General features: G+C 37.4%; 1 pseudogene; it reads left to right on the top strand.

The window, feature by feature from the left end:
- Positions 1-880: 880 nt before the first annotated feature.
- On the top strand, positions 881-9386 carry LOC149196295 (uncharacterized; annotated as a pseudogene).
- Positions 9387-10083: the final 697 nt, after the last annotated feature.

Below are 10083 nucleotides of genomic sequence, written 5' to 3'. Positions count from 1 at the left end.
AGGGCTCATGAGATTCATTTTTTACTACCATCACAATGAACTACAACCAAATTGGTTACAAAGGATTTAGGCTAAGGCAGAACTCATGAGATTCATTTTTGACTACCATAACAATGAACTACATCCAAATTGATTATGGAGGATTACATTGTTAAAAGTTAATTTTTAGCTTTAAAGTTTGACTTAATAATTATAAAACTAAATCTCGCTTGTTTTCATAACATGGAAACCCATAATATTAAATAATTAAACATTAATAAATAAATAAATAAAAATAGTTTTTTTAGTTTAATTATATAAAATCCAAATCTGAATTTGTTGAAAATTATAACTTACAACTTACAATATGATTAGTTATTTTGTAATTTTGGAAAATAAAAAATATAATTTTTTGAAAAGAATATAGAATAAGATAAGAAAATATACATTCCATACATTTTTATATATTCATAAAATATAATGTTTTTAAAATTTATAAAAAAAATAAATAATTATGATTAAGAACTTTAACCATCATCCAAATTTAAAATTTAATTTCTTATGCGTTTTCTTCCAACCTTAGGGTTATGCTAGTGTATTCGAATGAATGTTGAGGAGTTGAAAAAAAGGAAAGAACAGAACAATAGTTGGGCACAACACCGTAGTGAGATTGATCTCCAATCTGCTCTGTGACTATATGGAAACAGGTACAGGTCAATGGATCGATCTTTAGGATCTCTAGATCGATTGTTGTTTTTAGAATTGATTGAACTCTAACGTCTTCGCTGCAAATTTGTTCTATATTTTCACATGAAATGTTGTAGTGATTCACTGGAAGTTAGGGTTTCATGGTTGAATTTGGATGCATTGAGGGATCAACAGATTGAAGAGGATCTCTTCAATGGCTCGCCCACAAAACATTGATTTGTTCGAAGTCTATTTTCACTGGGAAAATTTGGACCACGATGGAAGGATCAGTGGTTCCAAAGCCTTGGTCTTCTTTCAGGGGTCCAATTTACCCAAGCAAATACTTGCACAGGTACCTTTTCTCTCCTTTAATTCCTTCTTTGAATTCAATTGCTTCAAACAATCTACCAACTTTTTAAGATTTTCCCCAAAATTATGATTCATCGAAGTTGACCTGAAATTAGGTTATTTGTGTTTTTTGTTTTCACAAATTTAGCTTCAAATGCACTAGTTGCACAATTACTTTATTGGCAATGAAATTATTAGTAATTAAATTTATATTAAAGATAGGTTGAACTGTTATAGTAGTTTGGTAGCATACCACACAAGAACAGAGGTTTTCAATTAAATTTATATTAAAGATGGGCTACACTGTTGGAGTAGTTTGGTAGTGTACCACACAATAACAGAGTTTCTGATTGTGTAGTTGGTTTAATTTTCTTTCTTATATTCTAAATTGAAGGATTTGAAAAGCAGTCAAAGCATGATGTTCTTTGTCCTTGTCCCCTTGAGTGATCTGTCTGAACATGATGACATCTCTTAGATATTTTGGCTAGATATATCATATGATTCAATCAATTATAGATTTAGACTGTAAATGACAATGGTACATAACCCATTAGTCTATAAATGATGAGATCACTGACTCAATAGACTTCAATATCTGCACGTGCACAATAACACAACATGAGTGGGACTACTGCAAATCGATTCCAAACACCAAAACTCCAGAGGCCGAAGTTGGTGATGGGACTTGCTTTCATATTTCTTGTATCCTCCTATACTATAGGCGTATGAGTGATGCCTCCAAAGATTTGAACATGGGTGGGTGTTATGAAACCAGCTCAAGAAAAGATAGAAAAGAAAGATCAACGCCTTAAAATTCAACCTCTTCGAGGGGGCAACCTCCTTTACATTACATAAATGAACAATTCTTGGATGATACAAATGACAAAACCTCCTTTCTATATATAGGAGTCTAAGGAGTCACAATATAATCCAGCCGACCTAACAATAATAATATAAAGCCACAAAAATAATAATAGAGGGATTCTATGGGGCACAGAAATAACAATATGTGGGTAATAGGGGCACAACAATTTAAATAAGGGGTATAACTACAATAGTAATGGGGTAATCACTAGTATTATAGGGACCCAACATGCCCCTCTCCTTCAAAAAAGTGTTGTCCTCAACGCTTGAGCAGTTCTGGATACTTCTGCATAAAATTCTCATCCTCCCATGTGGAATCTTCAGCGGATAAGTTCTTCCACTTGATAAGATACTCTGAAATTGATCGATTTCGTAGCTGTCGAGTTCTTGTTTCTGTGACTGCTTCCGGTTCCAATATAATTTTTCCTTCCTCGTCAAGTTCTGGCAATATTGTTTGAACTGGGAGCTTGTCGCCTATAACCTTCTTTAAACATGAAACATGGAAAACTGGGTGCAATCGAGAAGCTGCAGGAAGCTCCAATTTGTATGCCATAGTACCAATCTTTTCCAACACCTTGTACGGACCATAATACTTTGGTGATAATTTATTATCCTTCTTAGCTTGCTTTAGGGACATTTGCTTATATGGTTGTAGCCGTAGGAATACCCAATCACCTACATCAAAACTTCTTTCACTGCGATGTTGATCTGCCTGTTGTTTCATTCTATTTTGTGCCAACACGAGGTTATCCTTTAAGAGTTGGAGGACTTGTTGTTGATGTTCGATGTGATGTTCCACTGCTTGAACCTTAGAATTTTCTCTTAAATATGATGTGATGGATGGTGGTTGATACCCATAAAGTGCCATAAATGGGGTCATTTTTGTTGCTGTATGGAAGGAAGTGTTATACCACCATTCAGCCAGAGGCAACCATTTGACCCATTGTGTCTGTTTATCAGATACAAAGCAACGAAGATATCCTTCCAAACATTTGTTTACTATCTCAGTTTCCCCATCAGATTGAGGATGATAAGATGAGCTATGAGCTAACTGAGTACCAAGACAAGAAAATAATTCTGTCCAAAAATTTCCAGTGAAAATGGGATCTCTGTCACTTACAATAATCTTTGGGTTTCCATGTAGCTTTTGAACTGTTTCCATAAATGCAGTAGAAACTGTACTGGCTTTAAATGGATGTGATAATGCACAAAAGTGTGCATACTTGGTAAGTCTGTCAACTACCACCATGATGACACTCTTTCCCTCAGACTTGGGTAAACCTGTGATAAAATCCATTGAAACCTCCTCCCAACGTTGGCTTGGAATGGATAAAGGTTGTAATAGACCCGGTGTCTTAATTGTTTCAACTTTATTTTGTTGGCAAACCAAACATTCTGCCACAAACTTTTGAATATCTGATTTAAGGCCATCCCAAAAAAATTCCTTCTTAACCCTGTGGTAAGTTTTTAAAAATCCTGAGTGCCCTCCTAAGGGAGAAGTGTGCAATTCCATAAGAATCTTTTGTTTTAGCTGGGAATTCTTACAGAGGTATAAGCGATCTTTGTACCATAACGAATCATTTTTCCAGCTAAATGTATCAGAAGTACTGGAATCTTGTTGTAGCTTTCGAATAAGTGCCCACACTTCTTCGTCATTCTTCCATTCCTCCTTTGCTTCGTTTATCCAATCTGGTTGGATAATAGAAATGGCACACAACAATGCTTCCACATCCTCATCCTTTCTTGAGAGTGCATCTGCCACCACATTTTGCTTCCCTTTTTTGTAGATGATTTCAAAGTCATAACCCAACATCTTTGTGACCCACTTTTGTTGCTCTTCAGAGGATAATCTTTGTTCTAAAAAGTATTTAAGGCTATCATGATCCGTTTTTACCTTGAAGTGTCTTCCCATTAGGTAGGGTCGCCATTTCTTAAGTGCATGGAGTATTGCCAACATTTCCTTCTCATAAATAGCTTTGCTTAAAAACTTTCCCTTGATTGGACGACTTTCAAAAGCAATGGGTCTTTCATCTTGCATTAGAACAACACCAATTCCATTTCCTGAAGCATCACATTCCACAATAAAGGTTTTTGTGAAGTCCGGTGTAGCTAAGACCGGTGCTTGGCACATTGCCTCTTTAAGATGTTCAAAGGCCTTTGTTGCTTCCGGAGTCCATGAAAATGAATCTTTCTTCAATAATGTTGTTAGAGGTGCTGCTATTCTCCCATAATTCTTAACAAACTTGCGATAATACCCTGTCAACCCAAGAAATCCTCGCAGATGCTTTATGGATGTGGGGATTTTCCATTCCTTAATGGCTTTAATTTTGCTAGGGTCTACCTTAACTCCTTCATGAGATACAATATGACCCAAATATTCCACCTCCTGGACTCCAAAGAAACATTTGGATCTTTTTGCATATAATTGTTTCTCCTCCAATAGTTGTAGCACCTTGTCAACATGTTCAACATGATCCTTCCAAGACTTGCTGTAGATTAGTATATCATCAAAAAATACTAACACAAATTTTCTAAGGAATGGTTTGAAAATTGAATTCATCAAACCTTGAAATGTTGAAGGTGCATTGGTAAGGCCAAAAGGCATGACCAAAAATTCATAATGACCCTCATGAGTTCTAAATGCCGTTTTCGGAATGTCTTCAATCTTCATTCTGATTTGATGATATCCTGAACGAAGATCCAACTTGGTGAAGTAAATTGATCCATGCAATTCATCCAGTAATTCATCAATGACAGGAATGGGGAACTTATCTTTAATAGTGAGCTTGTTGAGCTCCCTATAATCTGGACACATGCGCCATGATCCATCCTTCTTGTGCACCAATACTACTGGAGCTGAGAAAGAACTTTGACTCGGTTGAATTATACCAGCCTCTAGCATTTCTGCAACCATACGTTCAATTTCACTTTTTTGGACATATGGATATCTGTACGGCCTGATGTTTGGAGGAACACTTCCTGGAATCAGATGAATAGCATGATCATGATCACGCATAGGTGGGAGACCTTTGGGAGTCTCAAATACCTTGGAATGATTGTCCAGGACTTTTTGGAGATCTGGAGAAATAGATGATTCCAATGTGGAAACATCTAGCGAACATAATTGTGCAATTACACCTCTTTGCTCCTTTTTTAGAAGCTTTGTCATGCCATTAGAGCTGATTATCTTTCCTGGTTTCCCTGCAATACCCCTTAATTCAACTTCCTTTCCTTCCACAGAAAATTTCATGAAAAGTTCTTGAAAATTAAAAGCTATTGTACCCAAGGATTGTAGCCATTGGACTCCTAGTACAACATCAGCACCTCCCATTGGAATGGAAAGCATTGGGCTAGTCAATACATATTCTCCCATGGATAGCTTGATATTATGGCACTTTCCAGAACAATTTATTGTTCCTCCATTTGCAATCATCACTTGACACTCTGGTGCTGGATATAGGAAGCAATTCAATTCTTTTGCTACCCTACAATGAATAAAATTGTGGGTGCTTCCTGAATCAATCAACACTATTACCTTTTTCTTCTTGATTTGTCCTTCTATCTTGATGGTTTGAGGAGTGGTAATTCCCGCCAATGCATTACAAGATATGGTCGGATTTATTTGTTCTTCATCTAGGCTTTGTTCCTGGAATATATCCTCTTCTTTTGACCTTTCTTGCTCCTTTTCTTCTTCCTCTTCACAATCTATGTAGAATAATTTCTTCTCAGCACACTTATGACCTTTTGTGTATTTGCTATCACAATTGTAACAAAGCCCTTTTGCTCTTTTTTCTTCCAATTGTTGTGGTGTCAACCTTGTAGGTTGTGGAAGACTATGGGCAACAACACTTCCGTCTTTATAGTTGTGAATGGTATGCTTCCTAGTTGCCATAATTTTGCTTTCCATTTTTCTTGCTAACCTGAATGCCTTCTCTAATGAATCAGGTTCCCAAAGGCGCACATCATGTTGGATATTATCCTTTAAAGACCCTATGAACACATCAATCCTATGCTCCTCTGGAATATCTTTTACCCTTATGTTCAATTTTTGGAACTCCTCAATGTGCTCCATTATTGAACCCTTTTGTTTGAGACTTATCAATTGGCTAAAAAAAGTGTTGCTTTTTGTATCCTCATAATGTGCTATCAATTCTTCCGTAAAAATTGCCCAAGTGATAAATTGTTTACGAGAACAAAGCCATTGATACCATACAAACTGATTTGGTTCCAAATATAAAGTTGCCATACGTACCTTTTGTGTGTTTTGCACATTATTGAGATCGAAGAATTGCTCCATCTGTAATATCCATGTGGCGGGATCCTTGCCATCAAACTTCCTCATATCGATTTTTGGAACATGGTGAGTCTTCGATCCAACATTAGAGTCTATGGAATCATGATTAACATTTCTTTTGTTCTCATCATGAGTTTCCTTTAGTACTCTTTCACCCTTAGTGACCATTTCTTGTAGCAACTTATCCATCTTATCATCCATGCCATCAATTTTAGCGTCCATGCCATTCACCTTAGCTTCCATGCCATCCATCTTAGCTTCTACACCTTTCTTTAAACCGTCCATCTTAGCTTCTACATCTTTCCTTAAACCATCCATTTTAGATTCTGTCGCTTTTTTTGCAAGTGACATTTGTTGCACTTGTTCTTGTAATTTTGATATATCATGTAGCATTTCTTCTTCTTCTTCATGAGTCATGCTAGAGCTTTCAGGCTCCTTACTAGGTGTTTGCATTTTCTTTCCTCGGGGCATCAGTTACCGATAATAATTCTCTAATATGCCCTTTGAATTCCTTCAAAATAAATTTTCAAACCAAGCTTAAGCAAAAATTAAAGAAAATCTACACACCTTTTTTCACTTTGTAGGAGCTCGATATTGCCTCCGATGTATCTCTGTACTTTCTAATTATCTAGTTTTGAATTTGTGACCTGTAGTAGCTCTCTATGTCCTCCTTCCAATGCCACAAGTCTGACTCAAATTGGATTCTCCAAGGAAGAGTTATGCGAAATCTCCCACAGTGACTTGATTATAGACTAGTTCAGTAGAGCGAACTTGTACGACGTGCCACGTGTCACTGTTTCAACCTTTGACTCTAAAAAATATATAAAAGAAAACTAAAGTCCGTCCTCTTTCTGTAACTTCTTACGAAATTTCAATCCGATGCTCAGAAAGAAAGTTATGACGATTTTCCCCAGGTCACCTGTTTTGAGTGTAATTCAGGAGTCTGCAAAAAGACCAACTTCCTTAGATCATATCTCCGAAAATATCGTGCGAAAAACTCTGAAATTTGGACCCAAGGTTCAGCGCGATTTCTTCTCAAATGGGTTTTTTTTGAGACTTCTGAAACGTCACAGAAAAAACGTTATAGCGAAAATGCCACTATGACCTGTTTGGAGCAGCGAAACCCTAGAATCCAAAGCTCTGATACCAAATGTTATGAAACCAGCTCAAGAAAAGATAGAAAAGAAAGATCAACGCCTTAGAATTCAGCCTCTTCAAGGGAGCAACCTCCTTTACATTACATAAATGAACAATTCTTGGATGATACAAATGACAAAACCTCCTTTCTATATATAGGAGTCTAAGGAGTCACAATATAATCTAGCCGACCTAACAATAATAATATAAAGCCACAAAAATAATAATAGAGGGATTCTATGGGGCACAGAAATAACAATATGTGGGTAATAGGGGCACAACAATATAAATAAGGGGTATAACTACAATAGTAATGGGGTAATCACTAGTATTATAGGGACCCAACAGTGGGACTACTACAAATCGATTCCAAACACCAAAACTCTAGAGGCCGGAGTTGGTGATGGGACTTGCTTTCATATTTCTTATATCCTCCTATACTACGGACATATGGGTGACGCTTCTAGAGATTTGAACACAGGTGGACTACTGCAAATCGATTCCAAACACCAAAACTCCAAAGGCCGGATTTGGTGATGGGACTTGCTTTCATATTGCTTGTATCCTCCTATACTACGGGCGTATGGGTGATGCCTCCAGAGATTTGAACATGGATGGGACTACTGCATATCGATTCCAAACACCAAAACTCTAGAGGCCATAGTTGGAGATGGGACTTGCTTTCATATTTCTTGTATCCTCCTATACTACAGGCGTATGGGTGATGCCTCCAGAGATTTGATGCTCAATTTTACAATTCATTTTATTTCTGGGGTTTAAATTCTCTTTGTTCAAGGATTCTTTGATTGTGCTGAATTAAATTGGTGTGATGTTGGGACCTTAGCTTAAGATCTTACAGAATATGATCTTGAGAAAGAGCAAGATGCATTGACTATCGCAATTCTACTAGAAATGTGCATTGCTAGATCTAAAGTTGGATGATCTCTCTGCCTTTTTCATTATCTAATCATTATGTCTATGCACTCTAAAGATATGGATGCATGCTGATCAGAATGACACAGGCTTCCTTGGAAGGGCATAGTTTTACAATGATTTAAAGCTATTAACAGTAGCACAGAGTGGTTGTGAGTTGACACAAAATATTGTGAGGGCAACTTTGTTTGGACTAGCAACATCTCAAATTCCCACACCTCAAATTTCACCACCCACTGTGGCTACACCATCTGCATTAGAGGTCCCACGATACAACCCAGTGTGGGAGCTGCTCAACAGTATGTGCCTCCAGGAAATAATTAGTTTTTACGGCCTGTGTCTCCACCGACTTTTCCAACACCAACCCCTTTGCAGGGAGCTTCCATGGGAATTCCTGGAGTTGGTACAACAGGTCAGTGGCCACGAATTTCTAGTGGTTTGGCAGAGTGGCCAGGTTCAAGGATTGCTGGACTAACTTCTGTTGGACCTATTAGCAATGTTTTTGCTGTGCAGGGTGTTAAAATTAGGGGGAAATGCTCCCTTGTCACTCAAGAAAGATGGTCTTAGGAAAGCAAGTTCAACATTTCAAGAAGGGTTAATTCCATAAGTACCATAAAAAACCTTGCAAGATAACATCAAATCCATCTTGTCTGCAGGACTAAGTGATGTTAAAGGCATGTCTACTGATGGAAATGGTTTTTCTTCATTTTTAATTTTTTGTGGAGATGTTTTTTCTGCTACCCCCTCTCAATCTAAACAAATTGTAGCTTCCCAGCCTCTGTATTCAATCAATAATGTTTCATATTCTATGGCTCTTGTACCAACACTAGCTACACCTGCTCCAGCTCTGGCTAAGCATAATCAGCTAGATAAATCACATAAAACATCAATTGTGCCTTTATCTATTGGAGTTGGTGCAACAACTTCAAGCCTGGGAGGAAACACCCAACTGTCCTTGCCAAGGACGATGCAGTCTGATGCTCAAAAGTATACCAAGGTTTTCTCTGAGGTGGACACCGATAAGGATGGTAAAATCACCAGTGAACAAGCTCGTGACCTTTTCCTGAGTTAGAAGCTTCCAAGAGGTATTGAAGAGACAAATGAGAATCTAAAGTTGATGATTATTTCTATGTCATTTTACTGAAGTGTTGGATTAATTAAGTCATTGAGTTTACTCGATATCTTCATGGTTGTTGGATTCTTAAAATTGGAATTTAATGTAACATTCCAATCACTTGAAATGAACAATGGCACACCAGTAAAATTGTTTGATGTATATAGGGGGACACAGTAGCACACCAGTCTTACCAACAATGTCTCTATACTTCAGAAACCCTAACTTATTTCCTCTATGAATTATCTCCATAGCATCAACAATACTGCTATTTTTATTTTTGTTGGTTGATTTACAATGGTTGCTTCCTTGTCTACCGCTACTCATTCCAACAATCAGTGATATGAGATATTCATAAACCACTGCGGCATTGACGTGAAGAAAACCTTCGCCAAGTCACTCTACAATTTCCTTCACTCAATTGAATTGAAGACCTTCCTCGATGAAGATGAGTTGTGTCACGGACATGAAGTTCCTTCTCAAACAAAACATGATATTCAAATGCCTCAGCCAATGTGGTGATCTTCTACATGGCTACATGTTTGCAGGTGCTCTAAGTTAGAAGATTTCCTAAGCTGGAAACATTGGTATTTTTGTAGGAGTTATGGGCAGATGGATGTGTGCGGCTGAAGAGAATACGATGGTCGTCACTGCCCACAAAGATTAGGCTCCTACATGTTGGTGGGTGTTATGAGTTAGAAGAGTTGCCAATTTAAAATTGATGCAC

This window comes from Pinus tabuliformis, chromosome 2_2 (assembly GCF_031772625.1).
Source record: "Pinus tabuliformis cultivar Carrire ecotype Pingquan chromosome 2_2, CPIR1, whole genome shotgun sequence".
In the NCBI taxonomy this organism is placed as follows: Eukaryota; Viridiplantae; Streptophyta; class Pinopsida; order Pinales; family Pinaceae; genus Pinus; species Pinus tabuliformis.
The sequence above is the reverse complement of the archived record's forward strand: the minus strand, read 5'-3'. Positions and strand labels throughout refer to the sequence as shown.